This window comes from Salmo trutta, chromosome 8 (genome assembly GCF_901001165.1).
Source record: "Salmo trutta chromosome 8, fSalTru1.1, whole genome shotgun sequence".
NCBI classification, from domain to species: domain Eukaryota; kingdom Metazoa; phylum Chordata; class Actinopteri; order Salmoniformes; family Salmonidae; genus Salmo; species Salmo trutta.
Window position 1 is genome coordinate 15,443,301 of NC_042964.1, and position 25,807 is coordinate 15,469,107.

A 25,807-nucleotide genomic window follows, 5' to 3' on the forward strand; every position below is an offset into this window, starting at 1 on the left:
ACAATTCAGAACTGTCGTCCTCTATTTAATTGTTGTTCATAGGCCTACTGTAACTGTGACAATAGCAGATGGATTTATAGAATAGGGATAGAAGCTTGATGTGATGAGTGTTGTAGATTGATTCAGTGTGACCTTTTACCTACAGTAGTGTCTTAGAATAGCCCTCCTTTTGATTTAAATAGGGTGTCCTTTTAGGGTTTCTATTGATGTACACTATATATACTTATATATATGTGGACACCCCTTCAAATTAGTTGATTAGGCTATTTCAGCCACAGCCGTTACTGACAGGTGTATAAAATTGAGCACACAGCCATCCATTCTCCGTAGACAAACATTGGAAGTAGAATGGCCTTACTAAAGAGCTCAGTGACTTCAAACGTGGCACCGTCATAGGATTCCACCTTTCCAACAAGTCATTTTGTAAAATTTCTGCCCTGCTAGAGCTGCCCCGGTCAACTGCAAGTGCTGTTATTGTGAAGTGGAAACATCTAGGAGCAACAACGGTTTAGCCGCAAAGTGATAAGCCACACAAGCTTACAGAACGAGACTGCCGGGTGCTGAAGCAGGTAGTGTGTAAAAAGAAAGAAATAATAATCTAGAAAAAATGTGTCCTCGGTTGCAACACTCACTATCGGGTTCCAAACTGCCGACACAAGAACTGTTCGTCAGGACCTTCATGAAATTGGTTTCCATGAACGAGCAGCCGCACACAAGCCTAAGATCACCATGTGCAATGCCAAGCCTCGTCAGCTGGAGGGGTGTAAAGCTCGCTGCCATTGGACTCTGGAGCAGTGGGAATGCCTTCTCTCAAGTGATGAATCACGCTTCACCATCTGGCAGTCTGACGGACGAATCTGGGTTTGGCGGATGCCAGGAGAACACTACCTGCACCAATGCATTGTGCCAACTGTAAAGTTTGGCGGGGAGGAATAATGGTCTGGGGCTGTTTTTCATGTTTCGGGCTAGGCCCCTTAGTTCCAGTGAAGTAGGAACTTAACGCTACAGCATACAATGACTTTCTAGACAATTCTGTGCTTCCGACTTTGTGGCAACAGTTTGTGGAATGTCTTTTCCTGTTTCAGCATGACAATGCCCCCGTGCACAAAGCGAGGTCCATACAGAAATGGTTTGTTGATTGGTGTGGAAGAACTTGACTGGCCTGCTCAGAGCCATGAAATCAACCCCATTGAACACCTTTGGGATGAATTGAAACGCCGACTGCGAGCCAGGCCTAATCGCCCAACATCAACCTCACTAACGCTCTTGTGGCTGAATGGAAGCAACATTAGTGGAAAGCCTTCCCAGAAGATTGGAGGCTGTTATAGAAGCAAAGGGCGGACCAACTCCGTATCAATGCCCATGATTTTGGAATGAGATGTTCGAAGAGCAGATGTCCACATACTTTTGGTCATGTAGTGTATCCTGGAATAAGTAAATTCATCTGAAGTGATGGTGTCATTCAGAGTAATCAAATGTTAGTAACGAAGGTGTAAAACCCACTAGAAGGACTAGTACATAGGCAACTTATTTTCTCACCAGTTATATGTTTATTGTATGGTATTATTGAACAATGTAGATCTGTTATATATGTAAGGAGTTATGTGATATACACAATTATATTCAGTTACTATATTAAAGTAACTTGCCAATTCCATTGGTTTATTAAAATCAGTCCACTTTAATTCACCTAGTCCTCCCACAACAGGAATGAATCAAATCAGAAGTTTTAAGTTTGGTAGTTATATCTCTGTATGTGCGACCTGACCTGATGTGTGAAAAAGATTGATGTGAAATAATTTATATGCTGGCTGTAATTCCTGAAATGTCGATTTAGCATTTGAAGGAATCCTAGCTTCTCTTATGATCCTCCTGGTGTTAAAAGGCACCCAGAAGCTATTAAACTGACATAGTCCAACGAAGCCCCAGTACATCAACCTCTTTACTACTCTGTAAAGTGTGATCCATTTGTCTATATGTATTTTACAATGTGACACGTTTTCTAAGGAGAAGATTGATATTGAAGCTTTGCTAGGTTTGGAGGTTTTTTCCTTAACTAGATGTGGTGGGGACTCAAACAAAACAGGGCTTTTTCTGCTAAATGGAGGGACTTGGGTTAATTTATGGCCTGTTTGGAAGGCAGGTTTGGGTCTGAATCCGTAATGAGCAAGTGCACCTGCAGTCGCATACAAATGAATGACGATGACAGTTCGTATTTATGCCTCCCAAACCATGGAGACCTCCTGATCTGACCACTAATTGCCGATCAAAAAGGCTTTAGTTGCATGCACCATATCATAAATATCAATGTATAGTTCCTGTACTGTACAATGGTGGACAATGCCAAATGTGTCACATGCCTAAGGAATACAGATGCCATCCATCAAGTTATCGCAAAGGTGTTCAAATGATACATGTCTTAATTGCGTCCCAAATGGCACCCTACACCTTGGGTTTCCAACCACACCTGCACATTGTTTTATTTTGAAATACATGTTTTATCTGTAAAAAATGGCACCCTTCTCCCTATATACTGACTTTGACTAGGGCCCATAGGGTTCTGCACCATGGTGTAGCTGGAGGACAGCTAGCTACTGTTCTCCACTGTATATTGACCTCAAATACAAAACCAGGGAGGCTCATGGTTCTCACCCCCTTCCACAGACTTCCACAGTAAAACTTCGAGGACGTCCTCAAACCTATCAGAGCTCTTGCAGGCTTAACTGACATGTTGTGTCCACCCAATCAAAAGATCAGAGAATGAATCTAGTACTGAAAGCATAAACTACAGCTAGCTAGCACTGCAGTGCATAACATGTGGTGAGTAGTTGAATCAAAGGGAGAGAAAGATAATAGTTTTGAATAAATTCATTTCAGAGAGTGAGAGGGAGAACACCGGAGGCTTAGCTAAGGTCAACCACTGTTCAACAGAGCTTAGAATATCAGAATCATGTAGCTCTGACAGAGAGAGTGAGTGCCATATTTGGTTGTATTTTTTATTTTATTTATTATTATTAAAAAAAAAATTACATTCAGTTAGCTTGCGGATGCAGCTAGATATTTTAGCCTACTCAAACAGAGAGGGATGGTATATTAGCGATCTGGTTATGGCTATCCAACACTGGAACTCTCAAGTCAAGGTAAGCTTTTGGTTTTATTAATGTATTGCCACCGGGGCCCGCTGGTGTAACTGCTTTCTGACTACGCTGTGCTACATGATTGTAGCGGATTTACTTACGCGTTAGTCAACTAGAACTAACAGAACTATGACAGGACAACGATGTAGGCGGTCATGATATGAAGGTTTGGCTTGGTAAGGTTTTTTTAGCCTGGTTACAGACAGATGATGTGTTGTGCATCGAAGTTCACGGAAAAGGTGAGAGAAGGTGAGCGCTTAGTTGCGAGAATTGTATGTATGTATGTATGTATGTATGTATGTATGTATGTATGTATGTATGTATGTATGTATGTGTACATATGTGTACATATGTGTATATACACATACAGTTGAAGTCGGAAGATTACCTACACCTTAGCCAAATACATTTAAACTCAGTTTTTCACAATTCCTGACATTTAATCCTAGTAAACATTCCCTGTTTTAGGTCAGTTAGGATCACCACTTTATTTTAAGAATGTGAAATGTCAGAATAATAGTAGAGAATGATTTATTTAATATTTTATTTCTTCCATCACATTCCCAGTGGGATATAGAAGTTTACATACACTCAATTAGTATTTGGTAACATTGCCTTTAAATTGTTTTAACTTGGGTCAAATGTTTTGGGTAAACATACCTGAATTTGTCCAATAGATTCTCTAATTTGCAACAGTTGGATTAAGGGTTACACCCTAGATCAGATACATGCAGGCAAGAGTGTGCAAGGTGGTATTGAATGTGTCTGTCACCTTAATTACTCAATTCTCTTGACCTTTGCACCTACTTTGTAAACTTTCATTAATAGGCTAGGTTGTAGCAACCTCATGAGGGGTACATGGAAAATTTGAGTATCATGTAGTAGACTAAACCTGTAGATGTGACATTGAGATGGAATATGAATGATAGCCTGAAAGTTGTGGCATGTCAAGCAGCTGATTAAACAGCATGATCATTACACAGGTGCACCTTGTGCTGGGGACAATAGCAAGACACTCTAAAATGTGCAGTTCTGTCACACAACACAATTCCACAGATGTCTCAAGTTTTGTGGGAGCGTGCAATTGGCATGGTCACTGCAGGAATGTCTACCAGAGCTGTTGCCAGAGAATTGAATGTTAATTTCTCTACCGTATGCCGCCGCCAATGTTGTTTTAGGGAATTTGGCAGTACGTCCAACCGGCCTAAACCACAGACCACGTTTATGGTATTGTGTGGGTGAGCGGTTTGCTGATGTCAACGTTGTGAACAGCGTGCTCCATGGTAGCAGTTGGGTTGTAGTATGGGCAGGTGTAAGCTATGCATAATTACATTTTAACGATGGCAATTGTAAATGCCCAGAGATACCGTGATGAGATCCCAATGCCCATTATCGTGACATTCATCCGCCGCCATCACCTCATGTTTCAGCGTAATGTGCAGCCCCATGTCGCAATGATCTGTACACGATTCCTGGAAGCTGAAAAATGTCCCAGTTCTTCCATGGCTTGCATACTCACCAGACATCTGACACCCATTGAGCATGTTTGGGGTACTCTTGATTGACATGTACGACATCGTGTTGTAGTTTCTGCCAATATCCAGCAACTTCGCACAGCGATTGAAGAGAAGTGTGACAACAGCCTGATCAACTCTATGCGACGGAGATGTCACGCTGCATGAGGCAAAAGGTGGTCAAACATGATACTGACTGGTTTTCTAATCGTTGCCCCTACCTTTTTTCTTTAATACCTTTTTTAAAAATTTTTTTTAAGTTGTCTGTGACCAACGGATGCATATCTGTATTCCCAGTCATGTGAAATCCATAGATTAGGGCCTAATTAATTTATTTAAATTGACTGATTTCCTTGTATGAACTGTAACTCAGTAAAATCATTGAAATTGTTGCATGTTGTGTTTTTTATATTTTTGTTCAGCATAAGAGGAAGAGGGACCCTATAAATACTCTACCTGCCATGCTGATGAGTGAGCTAGGAAGCTATGTGAATTATGAGTTTACTAAATGACAAAGTGATGCTCCATTCAGACCATCCTTACTGATTTGAACCATTGTAACTACATTACAATCCAGGTGTGCAAAGCTCTTAGACTCACAGCTGTTATCTCTGCCAAAGGTGATTTCTAATATATTTACTACGGGGGTTTAATACTTGAATCCAGGTGAAATCTATGATCCTTTATTGATGTCATTTGTTAAATTCACTTCAATCAGTGTAGATGAAGGGGAGGAGACAGGTTAAAGAAGGATTTTTAAGCCTTGACACAATTTGAGTCATGGTTTGTGTATGTGTGCCATTCAGAGGGTGAATGGGCCAGACAAAATATTGAATTGCCCTTTGAACAGTGTATGGTAGTAGGTGCCGGGCACACCGGTTTGTGTCAAGAGCTACAACTCTGCTGGGTTTTTCACGCACAACAGTTTCCCGTGTGTATCAAGAATGGTCCACCACCCAAAGGACATCAGCATGGGCAGAAATTGGAGGGAACTCAGTATTAGGAAGGTATACTATTTGGTATACTCAGTGAATTAGTGTTCTTTATTTATTTATTTATTTATTTATTTTTTTACAAATGTTCAAATTTTTCTCCCTATTTGACAGAGTATTTTGTGTAAGTCATTGACAAAAAATGACATTCATTTTAATCCCACATTGTACTATAACAAAATGTGGACAAGGTTTGTGAATACATTCTGAAGGCACTGTACAGTGCATTCGGGAAAGTATTCACACCCCTTCCCTTGTTTCACATTTTGTTACGTTACAACCTTATTCTAAAATGGATTAAATAAAAAAACTCCTCATCAATCTACATATAATAACCCATAATAATAAAGCGAAAAGTTTTGTTCCCTCAAAATTATGAAATGTTAAAAACCGATGCCTTATTTACATAAGAATTCAGACCTTTTGCTATGAGACTCGAATTTGAGCTCAGGTGCATCCTGTTTCCATTGATCATCCTTGAGAGGTTTCTATAACTTGATTGGAGTTCAACTGTGGTAAATTAAATTGATTGGACATGATTTGGAAAGGCACACACCTGTCTAAATAATGTCCCACAGTTGACCGTGAATGTCAGAGCAAAAACCAAGCCATGAGGTCAAAGGAATTGTTCCGAGACAGGATTGTGTCGAGGCACAGATCGGGGGAAGGGTACCAAAACATTTATGCGGAATTGAAGGTCCCCAAGAACACAGTGGCCTCCATCATTCTTAAATGGAAGAAGTTTGGAACCACCAAGACTCTTTCTAGAGCTGGCCACCTGGCTAAACTGAGGAATCGGAGGAGAAGGGCCTTGGTTAGGGAGGTGACCAAGAACCCAATGGTCACTCTGAGAGAGTTCCTCTGTGGAGATGGGAGAACCTTCCAGAAGCACAACCATTTCTGCAGCATTCCACCAATCAGGCCTTTATGGTACAGTGGCCAGACGGAAGCCGCTCCTCAGTAAAAGACACATGACAGCCTACTTGGAGTTTGCCAAAAGGCAGCTAAAGGACTCTGACCATGAGAAACAAGATGATCTGGTCTGATGATTCCAAGATTGATCTCTTTGGCCTGAATGTCAAGCGTCACGTTTGGAGGAAACCTGGCCCCATCCCTACGGTGAAGCATGGTGGTGGCAGCATCATGCTGTGGGTATGTTTTTCAGCAGTAGGGACTGGGAGAGGATTGAAGGATCGAAGGAAAGGAACAGAGCAATGTACAGAGAGATCCTTGATGAAAACCTGCTCCAGAGCCCTCAGGACCTCAGACTGGGGTGAAGGTTCACCTTCCAACAGGACAACAACCCTAAGCACACAGCCAAGACAATGCAGTAGTGGCTTCGGGGCAAGTCTCTGAATGTCCTTGAGTGGCCCAGCCAGAGCCCGGACTTGAACCCAATCGAACATCTCTGGAGAGACCTGAAAATAGCTGTGCAGTGATTCTCCCCATCCAACCTGACAGAGCTTGAGAGGATCTGCAGAGAAGAATGGGAGAAACTCCCCAAATACAGGTGTGCCAAGCTTTTAGCATCATGCCCAAGAAGACTCAAGGCTGTAATCGCCGCCCAAGGTACTCCAACAAAGTACTGAGTAAAAGGTCTGAATACTTATGTGAATGTAATATTTCAGTTAAAATTTGTTTATAAATTTAACAAATGTCAACTGTTTTTGATTTGTCATTATGGGGTATTGTGTGTAGATTGAGGGGGGGAAAACTATTTCATCAATTTTAGAATAAGGCTGTAACGTAACAATGTGGAAAAAGTGAAGGGGTCTGAATACTTTCCGAATGCACTGTATGTCAGTGGTATTAAGTACTATTTGCACTTGGAAATGTTACAAAATGCATCTTTGAGTCAGGAGAACAGTACAATGTATGAATTGCCAGTGTCAGTCCGTTTTTGAGGCGATAATCCACAATGTAGTGCCATAACCAGAAGTAAACACTTGTATAATGCGTAGTATTTTTTTTGCAAGACTACAATGTCCTCAAAAGCCACATGCCATTATTTTCAGACCATTCGGCCAAAATGCATTGAGGTGAGCCACTTAGTTAGGCTAACGTTCAGAGTAAAAACCAAATAAGCTTCTGCTGTGTTATTGTTCAGGAAAATCCAATACAAAGACTTAAATTGGAGCAAAAGCCCATCTGCCATACGATCTGAGGGCTTCCAATACTACATTCAGCATATGACGGTGTTGATGAACAAAGTCCTTTACACTTCTTTTTCCTTCGATATCTGAAAAGTAATGATGAATAGAAGCGTTTCTATCAAGCCCAATAGGCCGTAGTACTATTCCTGTTTTGAATTATGCATATACAGTATAATATTGAGTGGAAGGCTCCTTTTTAATTAGTAGAATGCACATTTCCAATACATTCAAGGGGGCTCAATCCATTCGCTTGATCAGAATCTGATCTCGAGTGCATATTTTTAAAATATATTTCAGAATCTCCCGCTACACTTGTCTGAGCCCAAATAGATTTCACTAATCAATAGTGATAGGATTGGATATAAACTGAGTGGGACAGACTGCCTTCTCTAGGAGGCTCCTTGCAGCAGTCACTCACATTGATGCATGCGATTGGACCATGGGAGTAGTGAAGTTGGCTATTCGAGTCCCAACCACTGTGTGCCTGCAATCATCCCTTGAACCAGGATCATAGTCATTAAGGCACACTAAGAATCAAAAATGAGCATTTATTATTGGACAGGGTCAGGTAGTCCCTCCCTGTTTCAGTCAATTTTCGAACATTTTGTGTCTAATGAAAATGAAATTGGTATTTAAGGAAAGGTTCCCCTTTCAGTTTGTGGTGCTGCGGTGCCAACTGGCAAAATAATCTTGCCTGCCAGACCTTTCTCACCTTTCGATGTGGAGATGCCTGGATTGATGCAGCGGCCTGCTGGAGCAAAACGTAAAAATAAAAGTCCCGTTTTTGTCTTACCTTGAACTTTATTGACTGCCTAAAAGCCGACGTCGTCTGAAAAGCGCTTAAGCAGGGTAGTTCTTCTTCCTCTGTCATTTGAAAAGGGTAGCTGTTGACATTGACAAAGCAGACCTCCCCCTGCACCCCCATGTCGTGCTTTTTCCATATGTATTTTGACACTCGCGCCCACGTGTGTGTGTGTGTCATTCATAAGAGTGCAGGCAGGGTTGCCAGGTCTCGCAAAAAAAACTAGCCCAATTAGTTGTTTTTCAGAGCAGGAGTTGCCACATTTATACAATAAACCCTTTTCCCCCAACGTCCCAACGTTATCGAGCCAATAAAGAAGTAATATCAACGCAACTTGTAACGACATTAGAAGCCACATTTGGTTTAAATCAAAATAATATTTCTTGTGAACTATGATATAATAAACATATTTGAAAAGGTAATTTGCCCTTTTATTAAACTCGCCAGATCATTTTACATCAATTGATGTGGATTTTAACTCGTTTGACTGCTATGATTAAGCAATAATGCATGACGCAACGCGCAGTGCCTGGATACAGCCGTTAGCCATGGGGTGGGTGTGTGTGTGTATGTGTGTATATATATATATATACTCTCACAAACCAGATGTTAAGACTACAAACCGTTATAAATGGTCCATTTCTGTGAGATTGACTTGTCATTTCAATAGCTATAATCTGGGTTTATGATTGTAATTCAACTTTGGGTTGCAGGTAGCCTATAGGCCTACGTCTTATTTCAGGTAGTCTACAGTAGCCTAGGCAAGATGCCAACTGAACGATTTAGCAGCTTGCTTAGTTCAAATCAACAGACTCATTTATTCAACATGAATAGCTTGGCGATTTTCTATGGTAATTGCTTGTGTTTCCCAATAGCCTGCTGGAATAGGCTACTAAAGATGGGGTTGTACTTTCAATCACTGAATTAAATATTAATATGTATGTGAAGTGAATATGCTTGTCAACAGCAGCCAGTGTTTTAATATTTTTTTTTTTTTACATGTAGCTTAATCTGACTGACTTGCATCAATTTAATGTGTTATGAGAACTGATCCGCAATTGCGAAAGAGCTTTATCTTCCAATTTAATTAACTGAACATGGCCATTAGTTATAGCATAATAACACAAGGCTACTACAACAGCAATACACTGAAGTTATAGGCTATTTATTACTATTGTTTGCCAGCTCCAGGTAGACTACATAAGTGGCACATTGATTTGCAATGACTCCAGTGATATAGTAATGTCAACATATTTCTTGTATAAAACTGTACAGTAGCCTACAATGGCATAAAAATGAATAGGCTACTTGATGGCCAACAAATGTTAATAAATGCAAATGTTATTCTCCACATTTTAATGTCAGTTTCATTGAGCACTTTTCCTCATAACAGAAGCACGTGAGGGATTTCCATAACTTACATATCAAATTCCCTCTCATGCATAATGACAAGTTAAATAGACTAACTACAACTGGTAAAACGTTGTCACTACGTGAACGTGCTGCTCTGTCTCCTCTCACTCACGTGACTCAGCCAATAGTGGACTAGGCTGCATTGCTCTCTCAACACTCACTCACTCACTCACTCACTCACTCACTCACTCACTCACTCACTCACTCACTCACTCACTCAGCAACAGCCTGCCTCATTGCCTGATAGTCAGCAGCAGCAGGTCACAGTGAAATAGAAACGTTTTTTGTTTATGCCATGGCAGCCACAGAGCAACTTAGAAGTAGCCCAAAAACCTGCGACCAATACATTGTCACCAACGACATTGTTTTCAAAGTAGCCTAATTTCGCTGGAAAACTGCAGATATTGCAACTCTGAGTGCAGGAACTTGAAAGGCGGGTAGAGAGGGATCATGCAAATCATGTATACCACCTGTCTCCTGTCATAATAAAAGAAAGTGTTGCCACATACACCGGATAGGTCAACCTGGACTTGGGGGAAGACGTGAGGTAGTGGGTTTGTGACGAGGCAATCGGTGATGGGCACGGAGTGACCCAGGTGTCCAGCCGCGTCTCTGTCAGCCGTGACAGGTAGAGAGGTGGCTCAGTTAGGCTGTCATCGCTCCCCCTGGCCTCTCCCGCGGTGCCGAGCTGCCGCCTGCCTGTTGGTGGCAACGTTGGGATTTCGTGGGAGCCGCAGACTGTAATCAGTCATTATGTCAGCAGCGCCCCCAGGAGCCCCGCTCCGGCTCATTCAGCCAAATAATAAGCAGCCGATAACTGTGATGGCGCGCAGGCAGGGGCCCCGCAGGGTGAGGAGCTGGAAAAGGGGGCCTTTTCCACTCGCCCTTGTACACAGAGCTATCACCTTCAGTCAAGGGCTGGAGCAGGCTTTCATAGACCCCCAGCAGCCTCTCTTCTCCAAATCTCACTGTCAGAGGGCCACACTCTCTTCTGGCTGGGGCTAACATGGAACGTGTGTCTGTGTGGCTTGCTCTGTCTGTCTGTCTACGTCTCCAGGTTTTCTGATTAATGAAATATTTCTTTACAGATCTGTAGGAATGATGTTGTGTTATGGATCAGGAGGATTAAACCACAATAAACAACCCCTACCTTAGGTTGACACAGTGGTGTAGAAGCCTACATTTCCTGGTATTCCCTACATTGGATAAACCTGATGATGGTTTCACCTGAAAATAGGATCTGCCTTTCAAAGTTGTAACGGACCCCGTTTGTTCACCAAATATTTAAGTGTTTGCCAAAAAATTCTATATTAAATCTGCGTACCAAGTGGTAGCTTTCCGCTATCATTCGTAAACCAGATGATGGCTTTGTCCCGAATGGCACTGTATTCCCTATAAGGTGCACTACTATTGACTAGGGCTCACCCGCAAGGTCCAAGGATGGCCATGGGGCTGGGAGAAAATTGTGCAGTTTTATAAAGATCATTTCCTATTTTATTTATATATATATATATTTTGCCATAGCATATGAACACATAAGACATCTGGGGAGCATGACCTCCGGGGGGGATCCCAACCCCCCCAAAAATCCTGTGCCCCCCCCCCCCCCCGAGTTTTGGGGGTGTGTGGTACGCCAGTGGCTGACTGTTGAAACGTGTATTGAATAAGATATCCCCCCCACTGCCCTCCCCTCGATTTTTGTCATTCCATAACAAGGTCCACAGTCTCCCATTGTCCCTCTAGCATTCCTCTGCTCAGTAGTATTGACTGGTTCTGCTGGGTGACTGGTGCCATATTACATCCATTTATCATCAGTACGACAGAGCGCTCTGAACGTCCCCTCCTCTTCACCAGACGTTTGACAGCCACATCCGTTCAACAAGGCTCACTCCATCTGCCTTGTCCATAACTAGTGGCTATGCACAGCCTACATATAGACACATCACATCCTACACATCACATCCGTAGTACAGAGCAAGATCTCAGCAGGATTGTTTTCCAGCTGTAACAATGGATGGAGGGAAATTTGTACAATGATTGTTCGATTTTGTATTTAGCTTTTATCACTTTTATTTAGGTGCTATGTGTTGGAGGTGATTCGGTGAACCATGCTTAAGTGATGAGTAACCTTGGCTGAGACCTGAAGACTTGAGCTGATACCTAGGCTTTACCTCAACCGGCGAACAGCCATCTGCTCGCACTGTGGTAATTCGTTAAATTGCAACTGATGTCACAGGCATGCAGTTAGATCTGGGCTGCCTAGTTATTCACAGGCCATGGTCTCATAAATTACCACAATGGAGGGGAAAGAAATACCAATTCAGTCAAGATGAACTGTTAACTTTCAGTGCTGTACATGCCAAATGGATGGCTAAATATCAGCTCATATCTATACCGATGAAAGAATTTATGAGCATGCTTATCATACTGGAGCAATGTGAGACTGTGCTCTATCCAAATGGCTCCGTTTCCCTTCTATGTCCTCTGGTCAAAAGTACTACATAGTGAATAGGGTGCCATTTTAGACAAAGACCGCTGCAACAATATCATGACTGCAAGTGTCTATTAATCTTTGAAGGTGGGAGTTTAACTGTGAGGGATCCAACCTGAGCTCATAGTCTAGCAACCTATGAGCTCAGGTTTGATCCCTCACAGTTAAATTCCCACCCTTAATGATTACTAGACACTCACAGTGCCATTTCCTGTGGCTTTAACTTTATTTAACTAGGCAGGTCAGTTAAGAACATATTCTTATTTTCAATGACAGCCTAGGAACAGTGGGTTAACTGCCTTGTTCAGGGGCAGAACAACAGATTTTGTACCTTGTCAGCTCGGGGATTCAATCTTGCAACCTTTCGGTTACTAGTCTAACGCTCTAACCACTAGGCTACGTTGCCGCCGATGTGATATCAACCGGGATATTTCTGTGCCATTTCCTGTGGCTTTAACTTTAATGTGATATCAACCGGGATATTTCTGTGCCATTTCCTGTGGCTTTAACCTTAATGTGATATCAACTGGGATATTTCTGTGCCATTCCTGTGGCTACAACTTCCCCCAATGAACAGAATTGATTGAGATGAGAATCATAGATAACTTTTGCCTGGCACAAAGCAATCTAATTCGGGAAGGCACATTGCAGCTTGTTTTTTTCTCTCTTTCAGCCCCTTGCACTAAAACATTTAAGCACCTCACTGTGGTGAATCTTTTTTGTTGTTGTATAGTTTGCGGTGGCGGTGCGGCTGGCGAGACCAAATGTCCACTTACTGGCTCCGCTGTCAGAGATGAGTCAATGTGAAAGGTTACGGTCTCTAATCTTGTTTATGTTTTTGGTGGTGGTAAGCCCTCTCAAAGCCAGCTTTGTGTCAAACACAGCTGGGTAGCCTCGTATAATTGCAACTGGGCAGAAATAATTGGAGCAGCAGCTTAAATGCAGCCACTACACCCAGGTCACTAACTGATTTCTATCTGCACAGCTTTCAGAACAAATGTGTCACATGATAAATCGTCATATTCTGCCAACTTTAATGAAAAAAGGGAATATGGCTGTGCACATGTGCCAGTTGATGTGCTGCGATCAAGATAAACTGATGTGACGTTGGCTTACGGTACATAAACTAATAATGTAAGTCTGGCGCTCAAACTGAAATGTGGCATTTGAAATGCTGAAGCGGTCTAAATGGTGAGATGGCGAGCAAATTCTGTTGTATTAGTTACAAAAGCTCTCTGCCAATTTATCAACCTGACAGCGAGATTGGTGCATTTAACTAATTACAAAAGCATCCGGTCTTTCCATGGCTGTCTAGCACAATCTGAAACTAGGCTTGAATTGATACTCATATTTAAAACAACGTTGTCCTCTCACCTGATGCTCTTGTCATCCCCACTCAATATAGAATCCCTTGACACATGAACCTAGTATTCGGACCAATACGTGCCTCAATACAACAGGCAGCCGCTTTCTCCTTCCCTAATAGGCCAAAACCTCCATCGGAAGAGTTAGCCACCTTTCTCCACCCACTGTTGGCTTTAGATTGGCTTCTCGTGACCCTATAGAATTCATCATTGGCTACAAACGTACAGCCCCTCCGTCCAATGAATCCTCCATCCTGAAGTGGTCAATAACCTGGCCTTCCATCTAATCACTGGGAGTGTGGAATACGTGATGCCAATGCTCCTGCCCTGGGGAAGGCTTTTTCCACCACGTTCGACTGATGACTTTGACTGTCTTGGTTGTGGGGGAAATGTAGATTGGAAAGATGGTCGAGAGCAGTTTTAATTGTACTGACACTAAAGGATGAAATTGAACAGGAATGAAGTGCTTTTGGTGCATCGATCTTGCTCTGTACTCTGAAGAGGCAAAGGGAGAGAGAGAGAGCGAGCGAGCTAGAGAGAGACAATTGTAACCTTCTCTCCATTGCCTGGCTGAATTCAAATTGAGCATCCGCAGCGCGCTTTAATTTTTAATAAAAGGGAAAAGCACACCGAATAAGAGAGCACCTCTCAGGTTCTCAACCATCATGTCCAATTAGAGCATGTCTCTGAAAGGAACATGGACGGAGAGTCAGCCTGGACTGTGGCCATACAACCACTTTATACACATTTTATGATGTTTGGATCTTTTTTGACAGATGACAAAGGTTGCCAACCCCATGTCCCGTACTGTTGTCTCTCGTATGACAAAGGTGGCCAACCCTGGTCTTGAGGGGGCTGCAGTGTCCTGCTGGTTTTTCCTTCAAGGCTCTCTGCCCATCTGATTAACTGAAGCCATTATTTTAGCAGTGTCACCCCACCTGGGTGTCAAGAGATTGACTGGGTCCTTAATTGCTTTCAAGGCCCTCTAAGTAGGATTGCGGCTCCAACTCTATTGTGCAGGAGTTAGGTCTCCCCAAATAAAATGGCTAGATTTCTTTGAACACAGATAACAGCGCTCGGCTTTTGTTTGCTTCCGTATGAACGGTACTTTCCCGCTAGAACTTCACCCCGGCCAGGAGATCTGAAGTCACACACCAACAGATGCAGAGAGTCGTCATGCATAAGAAACCCCTCTCCGACAGCCATCTGTCTCCCTCTGTCAGTTACCATGCGTCGTCAGTTTGTTTGGTTAGCGCTGTGTACAATTTTAATGACATGCAAAACGCGGCATCCAATCTCATGGTCCTCACACCTCCGTTCTGAAAAATCGTATTCCTCGACCTATCTTTGACCTGAGTAACAGAAACCAGAACAATCTCTACTGAGAGACCCGTAACTCTGAGTAGGTCTGCTGCTGCTTAACTGTGCTATACTGTTACCCCACAAGACTGCTGGGTTGAATTACGTTGCCTGGCTAAATAAAAAATGTAACCTCATTTGACCTTAATCAAGAAGAAGAAACAACAACAACAACAGATCAGTCTTACCTCTCCATGGTCTGACATTAAATTGAGGGGCTATTCTGTTGGCTGTGCAAAGTGGAAGTGAGGAGGATTTGAAAAGGAAAGTGCATATTGAAGTGAGTAAATTAGACAGGCACTCGTAAGCAATGTATAGACTTAGACAATTGTTGTTTTGCTTGCAACCTGCTCAATTTGAAAAGTGGCCAATAGCGAGTGCTCGCAATCTGCTTCAAAGAATCCCAGTGACATTAGTATGCAGCCCCATGTTCCTCAGTCAAGCATAGAGCCGCTACCCACAACACACTGCCTGCCATTATGATTGCTTCGGCCCTTTTTTTTCAGCCTGAAATGACTGAATTCTTTATTTTTGTGACGGAATAACCCAGTTCATAGAAAATAAACTGCCCGAGTTTATCTGGAAAGCTATTGACGACTGGAATCATGACTCTGCTTGAGCAATTCATCACAATGTCACCCTCGGCAACGCTCAGAGAAGGCGATATATCTGAGGACTTCTCATTTCGAAGATGCCAAACACTCTTTGGTTTTGTTGAGTTTTCATTTGAAACCTAAATGTTTACCACCAACACTGCTATTTACTCTCTCCTGCAAGCTTTAACGGTATTCCTCCCAGGCTAAACATTAGCAAGGGGCATCTAGCTACCCGATGAGGACATATCCCTTATCTCTCCCTGCCCCTAACAAGAATTGAACACGTTTGCCGAGGCACAATGTCACTTTACAGCAGTCGACTGTCAGTTCTTATCGCGTCAGCCACCGGCAGAGAATAATGCAACAGGGCTTCACCAAAACAGGGATGCCTATCACTCCATCCCTAGTTTTTAAAATGTTTATTATAATTGTTTTTGGCCTACATGTTTAATGTAAATTTGGCAACACAAATGTGATTTACTGTGATTTACTGTGTTACCTGTGGATTTAGGGGCTACACATTCAGTGACCCCCCCCCCCCCCCAATAACCTTTTTAGTAAGACTTTAGAGGTCTCATACGGAATTGTTAGCTGTTGTAGCAAACTGTTACAGGACCCATTTTCTGCACATACTGTCATCATGCCTTTTGTAAGATGGATGGCTACAAGTGGTATAGGCCTTCTCAGTAAGTCGTGTGCTTAACTCCTTTCACAATCTCGGTTGTTTCTGGCATCACACCCGATTACTTTTTCCAGGCACCGTTCAGAATGTCTCTTTGGGCAGTCCTGTTTTATTCATTGATTGCTATGGGAGATCGTCCACTTGTATTGTTAGAAAAGGATCTATAATATCTTACACCTTTATAACTATTATTAGCAAGGAATTAATATTCCAGCATTTTATAAACAAAACAAGTGCGCACTTTCTTTCCCAATAGTTTGTGAGTAGAACCAACATGACAGTTAGTCAATCATGAATGAATACATTTACATTTACGTCATTTAGCAGACGCTCTTATCCAGAGTGACTTACAGTAGTGAATGCATACATTTCATACATTTTTTTTTTCTGTGCTGGCCCCCCGTGGGAATCGAACCCACAACCCTGGTGTTGCAAACACCATGCTCTACCAACTGAGCTACAGGGAAGGCTACATTGTTCACCCCCTGCTGAGCGTGGAATTCACATGGCCATGATTTTGTAACTGTAATCCAGCCCTATTGAATCTCGGATTCAATTACTTTTTATTTTGTTTAATCAGAAGTTCATTCTATAGTGCTTCTCCCCATGTAAAGCCAGCCATAGATGTATGCCTGGGCTGAGGGATGGCTGTCCAATTTTACGCACGGATGGCTGCTCTGCCTGCGTTGTCTGTGTTTTAAAAGCCTCTGTCAGATGTACGTTTAGGATGTATTGCTGCGCGGCCCGTGTGTAATTTTTCCAGACATTGACCATTTCTGTCAAAGCCCACAATCAGCTTGTGCAGTGCTATGATTTGTGGCGTGTGTGTGTGTGTGGGGGGTGGGGGGTGGGGCAGGCAGGCAGGCAGGCAGGCAGGCAGGCAGGCACAGGCTCATACTCTACTGAAATCATTTTCCTGTTTTCCCCGTTATTCATTTTGGAGCTACTCAGAATTGAACTACCTCAAAGGTCAAAGGGCATGTCTTGTGTTTTTGCTAATGGGAAATGAAAACCAAACTAGGAAATGGGGGAGTTGTCGGATCAATTACGTCTGATACCTTTGTTTTTGTTTGTTTTTTGGGGGGGGAGGAAGACTTTTACACCCTAGCTGCCTTCCCAGAACTGATACATAGTGAGGCGATAACACAACATGTGAAACTTTGATACGAAAAGAAGTCGGTGATAAATCAAGAAGGTTATCCGTAGACGTTAGGTGACTTGTTGTGTTATACTGTGTCGTATGCGGAAGTCGTTCATATGCCACTAACTAATGAAAGACGAAATAGCACTGATCATAGGTGGAGGAGAGATTTCCAATCAACTCCAATATGTAGACCAATGTATTCAACTCCTAATCCCTCTCTTCTTAATGTCATTTTTCACCTGGATATGCCAATTAACAGTATCACAGTGGGACCTATACACTTGTCCACAATGTGATATGAAAGAGGGACAGGTTCCCTTTTGTGTTATGACGTGTAGATCAATACAAGGTCAGGCTACCCATTAAGATGTTGATACAGGTTCAGTCATGTCTGTTTGTATCCCAAATGGCACCATATTCCCTATATAATGCACTACTTTTGACCAGGGCCCATAGGGGTCTGGTCAAAAGTAGTGCACTATATAGGGAATATGGTGCCATTTGGGACACTTTGGGACACAACCTGCATGTAGTAGTAGTAGTAGTAGTAGTAGTAGTAGTAGTAGTAGTAGTAGTAGTAGTAGTAGTAGTAGTAGTAGTAGTAGTAGTAGTAGTAGTAGTAGTAGTAGTAGTAGTAGTAGTAGTAGTAGTAGTAGTAGTAGTAGTAGTAGTAGTAGTAGTAGTAGTAGTAGTAGTAGTAGTAGTAGTAGTAGTAGTAGTAGTAGTAGTAGTAGTAGTAGTAGTAGTAGTAGTAGTAGTAGTAGTAGTAGTAGTAGTAGTAGTAGTAGTAGTAGTAGTAGTAGTAGTAGTAGTAGTAGTAGTAGTAGTAGTAGTAGTAGTAGTAGTAGTAGTAGTAGTAGTAGTAGTAGTAGTAGTAGTAGTAGTAGTAGTAGTAGTAGTAGTAGTAGTAGTAGTAGTAGTAGTAGTAGTAGTAGTAGTAGTAGTAGTAGTAGTAGTAGTAGTAGTAGTAGTAGTAGTAGTAGTAGTAGTAGTAGTAGTAGTAGTAGTAGTAGTGTAGTAGTAGTAGTAGTAGTAGTAGTAGTAGTAGTAGTAGTAGTAGTAGTAGTAGTAGTAGTAGTAGTAGTAGTAGTAGTAGTAGTAGTAGTAGTAGTAGTAGTAGTAGTAGTAGTAGTAGTAGTAGTAGTAGTAGTAGTAGTAGTAGTAGTAGTAGTAGTAGTAGTAGTAGTAGTAGTAGTAGTAGTAGTAGTAGTAGTAGTAGTAGTAGTAGTAGTAGTACAGAAGGCGTTGACGTTGTTCATCACCTCATGGAGAAATGGGCACCCTTTCTAACCTCCCTGTTAGAGGGGTCCTGGGATATCTCGGCTGTCTTCCACAAAGCCTGAATGGGAGCATTGTGTGTGCCCGACCCCACTCCTTACACATGGAAGCAGGACACTAGACAGGCCTTGCCAGTAACTCAATCCCCAGTTTCAATCGGATGCAGGTTTGTTTTGTAACCCGTTCCCAATGCCCAAACACAGTTTTTGTGTCGATGTGTGTTGCAGTGCTTTTGTGCGCATGTTGAGTTTCATATCTGCATATTATTCCTCCACGCCCCCACACAAGCAAAAAATAGTATTAAAAACAACTAAATGTCAATCGAAATGTTCAGAAATACGCCTTTACATATTTCTTCAAGTAAGGTCTTTAGATCATTTTCCTTTGCAGTGGAATATTGGTATTTGCGTTCAACAGTATTATACTCTAATAGTCTGCATTAATCTTGATCACGTCTCCTTGCACGACAATATCACCCTGCACTGCAAACGTGATGCTAAGTGCCGTTATTATGTGAGGGAGGAAAAAAGCGAAACGTCTGATTGTACATGCACACGATGCTGTAGCCCTTTGAAGGACCTCCAGTGTCAAGTCCCACTAACGTCACCCATACAATTTTCTCCTCTATTGACTTTTATGTTCCGCCGCAAGGTTGGTCATCCCATTGAGAGTATGTATGTATTCCAAAGAAAGAATAGCATCATTACCATAATGATATTCCATCTCAAAGATAAACACCCGTTCTCTTCCCCACACCTTGCCTCTCAAGCTTCGGTGAAGAGGGCAAAATTGTGGGGTTGACGCTAGTTTGCCTTGACACCCGCGAAGGCGGCCATCTTTGAAAGGTGTCTTCGACAAGGTGTTTTGCATGTTTACTGTAAATTGTGGGGTTGACGCTAATTCGCCTTGACACACACAAAGGTGGCCACTTTTTGAATAGTATCTACTTCAACAAGGGGTTTTACACGTTGTGGGGTTGACTGTAGTTTGCTTGACACGCACAAAGGCGGACCGTTTTTGGAAATGTTTTCTTACTCACAAATTGCGGGGATGATGCTTGTGCACCTTGACATATACATTTTCAAAAATATATATTTAGCAAGAAGCAGGGATATGAGGAAGCCTCCTCCCCTCCTCAACGCTTTATCCATCATTCATATCATAGGACACACAGGGACAACCGTCTGCTTGCACAATCAATACACACAGAGACCAACGCGTCAGTGACACACATCTCGCATAGATCAAGGTTCTGCCATTCACTAATAAGGCCATTAAGGACGCAAGCATGTGGGAGACTGCAGCAGAGTATCTAAAAGGTTGGAGGTGTTATTTGAATGTACGCCCTTCTCCACCTCCACTCAATGTCATGCGGATGGAGAGAGTTAGGGAGAGAGAGAGGACGGAGACAGAAGACTCAGCAGAAGACGCAGAGGGAGATTTGAGAGGTTGACATTGGACAGGAAGGACGATAGGAAGATGCAGAGGGAGGATGGCGAGCAGGACGGAAGGGATAGAGAGGGTTGGTGAGAGGGAGAACGATAAGATTATGCAGAAGAAGGGAGCGAGATGGAGTGAGTGAGCAGCAGAGAAAGTGAAAACAAGGTTGCAGGAAGGATGGCAGAAAAATACATTCTATCTGCACGTCCTCTGGTCTGGGTTGCCAACAACCACAGTCAATTGTTATCAGTTTGCCTGCATTTAATTTGACCCTTGGGTCCAGATATTGCCTATGCATAGTTTGTGTCTGTCCTGCTTCCCCATTCACTCCTAATGATAGCCTCTGCTGACACCCCTAGACTGACTCAGCACATAATGTTTGACCTGCTGAGAATTACTGGAATAATATCTGGCATGTGTTACCTACCTGTAGGTTAAAACAAAGCTCTCATTTACTTGAATAATGTTATCAAATGAAATCAAATGTGTTTGTTCACATACACACACATTCATGGAGGTCTAGGCCCACCTCTTGTTTTCAGGAATTGCATGCCTGTCATTTATATAGGCTACAATGAGAAATGCTACTCAGTTTGCGGACTCGTTTTTGGAAACCATGAAGTTTGTATGAATAAATGGCAAGTATTAATAGATTTGATGGGCAAAACTACCACGGCGTCTCGACCCCATAGTATGGATACACAATGTCAATTGAGCACTTTGTGTGGTATCCACTCTCTCCAAGCTGGTCCTATTCATAACCAGGACACTTCAATCACAATGCATTTTCTCTACATTAACCTTGTCCATATAGCCTCTGGTTGTGTTCTGGCCTGTAACAGCCCATGAGTTGAGAGACTGGGTTCAGCCGTTACCTCATTTTGTCGCTAATGTGTCGCTAGTAACGCCATACTAGTAACGTGTGTGTTTTTTTGTGTGTGTGTTTCGGTCGGCGACAGTGGCTTTGAGCCCTGTCCTGTGACTTCCCGTCCTCTCTCTCGCTCTCAGCACATTCTCCACTCAGCTGACAAAGTAAGCCGCTCTTTGATGAGCTCCGGGGACCGCGACTGCCTCGCCTTTTGTGTATGACACAGGCCGTCACCCTGCATTAGTCAGCCATTAGTCAATTGTTAGCAGTGGTGGAAAAAGTACTCCATTGTCATATTTGAGTAAAGAGAATAGAAAATGATTCGAGTAAAAGTCACACAGTAAAATTCTACTTGAGTAACAGTCTAAAAGTATTTGGTTTTAAATGTACTTAAGTATCAAAAGCAAAAGGTGTATAAATCATTTCAAATTCCTTATTAAGCAAACCAGATGGCACCATTTTCTAGTTTTTATTTTAACTATAGCCAGGGTTACGCTCCAACACTCAGACATCATTTACAAACAAAGCTTGTGTTTAGTGAGTCCACAAGATCAGAGGCAGTAGAGATGACCAGGGATGTTCTCTATTTCCCTGTCCTGCTAAGCGTTCAAAATGTAACGAGTACTTTTGGGAAAATGTATGGAGTAAAACTATTTAAGTAAAAATACTTCAAAGTACTACTTATGTACTTTACACCACAGGTTGTTAGTCATTAGTCATTCGTTAGCCATTAGTCATTAGCCACTAGTCAGTCATTAGTCGGTAAACGTGTGCTCTTTCTAGTTTTCATTTTCTTTTTAGCAGAAGGTATATGGGCCTGTTAGGAGTGTAGATGTGATAACCCTTCGATTAGGCAGTGTCTCTAGTGCTGTAAAACCTAGATTGAAGCAGCTATAGTTGGCTGTAGGAATGGACTGTAAACTATGTATAGTGCGCTAAAAGCTAGATAAAAGCACTTACAGCAGAATATATGAATTGTTTCGGTATAGTGCACTAAATGCCTGTGAATGGACTTGGGTTTCACAGTGTACAGTATAGATTAACCTTTTATGTGTGTCGCATTGTGAAGACTTTAAGGTCCGCTATCTCGGGTTGTACAATAGCTGTTTCCTTGGATACAATCACGGTATGAATCAAACCTGAGGCCACACTCGATGCCTGTTCATTTGCTGATACAATTGCACTGAAACTGATACGACAACAAATGGTAGACTTTTTGAAAGAAAGTGACATTTCAGTTAATGAGGTTTCTTTGGTTGATGTTGATTTGAACCTTGATGAACCTAGATGAAAAGCGGCTCGGGCAGCGATCTTTTAAGTTTCTCCTTAGTTTGGTATTCTCAACTAACATGTTGCTTTCCGGTTAGGTTACTCTTTAGTCAGCACGACAATGATACAAATGTGTATTCTCCTGTGAAGACTCCCCACAGTAATACAACATTGTCTCAGACACCTGTAAGTGCCTCATGAAAGGCACATTTGTCTCTGTTTCACAACCCTTTGAAGAGGTTTTAGAAGCTCCTATCCCTGGTCGCCACCACCACTTCTGCCCAAATGAAAGTAGTGGAAGAAATCCAATATCTGTCTGAGAAAACACCTCAATGTGTAGCTCAGAGAAGGATAAGAAAAAGAGAGGGTAAAGTGTTCTTACGAAGAACAAAACAGAAACATTGGTATAAAGATCCATTTAAATCTGCATTTGGAGCGTCAAAATCACTTGTGTGCTGGAGTTTATTTTCATGATTGTACACAGTTGTTCTCCATGACACTAAGCGTGCAAGTTAAACCATTTTAAATTGAGATGTTCATTCCAATGTGAACATAATGCTTTGTAATTCGGCTAGTTTCCACTGTGAAAAAACTCTTGCTTGGGGGGATTGGTGCAATATGGCTGGTGGAAAAGGTTCTTCAAACCCCAATGGACCTTCAAATAACTGACAGATGCTATGTCTGTCTGACCACCAGCCTGGTTCTCCAGATATTGACATATGGTGTCTGCCAATCTAACAACAACCTCCGATTTGATTGGACGTAATGAATAATGTACGCGATGAAGCACACGCATTACTGGTTAGGAAACAACACTGGGCCAGACGATGTGTAGACAGTCTAGACCAGCGAGGGGGGGGGGTCGCAACCAGAGATTTTAAATGTATTTTGATTTTTTTAGAAATATATATATTTTAGTTATATATATCTTGTCTTTATCTCAAAATCATTGTAACGTGGTTAGCCTTAAACATCGAAATGAAAATGATTCAAATCTAAATTAAACCAGAGTGCCCTTCGATTGTGGGAACAGGCTGCACTTGACCGTTGTGCTTGAGTCAGAATCAAAGGGAATACTTCCTCAGAGCATTACAACTCATGGTACACTTCGCCAGTGCATATCTGTGTGAAGCTGGATTCAGCAGTGTTCTCGTCTGCATTAGTGCCGCGTTCAAAACCACTGGGAATTCGGAACTGGGAACTCCAAAATCTCCAACTTCCGATTTCAGTGTGTTCAAGACAACTGGGAACTCCTGGGGGGTGGGGGATGACCTTTCAAAAATCATTTTGAAAGGTCATCCAACTCTGCATTCCAACTCTGGAACTCAGGCCTCGCTTGTATTTTTCTGAGTTCCCAGTTTTCTTGAAAGCACCGTAAAACCAATTATCGATCCAGGTTGGATGTGACCGCAGAGAAATGTGCACTGTTGACCACGCCCCCTGACTTTGAGAAGCGCCGATGGGACATGCATCAAGCACACCCATCTCATTAGTGGTGGTGAGAAGACACATTATGTCAGACTCATTTGCAATTGACCGTCTCATTGACTGTCATAACCCCACATTAAAAGTATGTGATCGTGAATGAAGACAATCAGAATACTGTTAAAAATGTTTCGCAATTGACTGCCATTGCCCCAAATAAAGTTAACATTGGCTGTTAATTACATACTTTTTTTCCCACATGGTTGGGATCTTGAGAATTTTCAGATATCAAAATGGGGCTGTGGACAAAAGGTTTTGGAACCCCTGGTCTAGACGGTAATTCGTAGTACAGGGTGTCCGTGTCATCGGTACAACATTTTGATAATAAAATGAAGCAAATCAAACGGAAGTGTGATTTAGTGAGTGTTGTTTCTATGAACCTTTCAGATTGGTTCATTTTTAAAACACATACTGTGACACGTGTTGACATTGATTGGTCTGAGCAGGTATTTTCTCTACATTCTCAAAGCTATAGCATGAGTAATATAACAGGTCAAAGACGCCAGTTTGGTCATGCAGAATAAAACAACAAGGCATGAGAGACCTGCATTACTGCGATATAGTACTTCCATGAAGTTGTAGTATTGCTTTGTTGATGTAGGCCAGGATACACTCGTGTCTATATTTGGTCAGATTAAACAACACAATCGGTCTACACTCCTGTTCAAGCAAATTGGAGTGAAATTGCATTTATCATTTGATTAGTGCTTATTCAACCCCTCGTTTGATTTCGGATTTAACCCTTTGTATGATTTACTCTTCGGATCCAGATGTGTGGACTTCCGCTGCCGTCTGCATACATTTAGTGTTTGCGATGTGGATGACATTTTATCAAGATCATTTTTAAGGGAATGCATTTCACAGCTCCTTTTTCTGCCACAAACAATAACATCATTCCAGGGAGAGGATGACAACGCATGTTTTGGCCCGTGCTGGTCACACACACACACACACACACACACACACACACACACACACACACACACACACACACACACACAAAGAAATCATGGGAGTGTCTTTTTTTTTCTTTTTTTCAATTACGCACATTTCTGTAGAATTAATTATAGGGGAGTTGTCGTAAATCATATTAATTCAGCTGTAATTAAACTCAGCCTCTTCACCTCTGAAGCCTTTTCAAAAGGTGAAAGGAAAGAGAGTGCAGAGGGAAAGAAAGATCGAAAGAGAGAATGAGAGGGGAAGAGAAATGGAACGAGCAAAACAAAGGGATGAAGAGGGAAAGCAAATGCGAGAGACGGATTGATACAAAGACAGAGAGAAAATGGAGCAAGGGGGTGAGAGATGTTGAGATATCTATATCTATCTATATATATTCTGCAAAAAAGGTAAATGGTGGAAAGAAAAAGCGGTCATCAAAATGCTGATGTCGTATGGGGATATTTACTGCAGAGTGTTAATGCAGTTTAAATCAGGCTCTTTGTCCGGCAGCCATCAGAAGGGCCCTGTTGGGTCCTAATAAATCAGCCATTAAACGCTGATGTGACCTGAATAGCGCTTCATACATATATAATCAACACATCGACAAAACAGAGCGCACCCAGAACACTTGAAACATTTATGAGGATGCTGCTAAATAACTTCTAATGGGCATCTGAAGATGCACCAACAGTTAATATGCAGCTAAAATATACATGCAAATGATCATGTGTGTAGTCATAACAAGTTGTAATGATGCCATTTTCAAAATTATTCTAATCCATATCGGTATCATCGTCATGGATTAAAACGATTCGTTGTGAATATCTTTTATTTATTAATTTTGCTCATCACAAAGTCATTTTGGATTCTAACCGGTTTCT

The 25,807-nt window shown here is 42.0% G+C and overlaps 1 protein-coding gene across 1 annotated transcript in view; it reads left to right on the plus strand.

The window, feature by feature from the left end:
• The window catches only part of LOC115198263 (adhesion G protein-coupled receptor L3), a 304,863-nt gene that overhangs the window by 8,385 nt on the left and 270,671 nt on the right, over nt 1–25,807 (plus strand). The window lies entirely within an intron of this gene.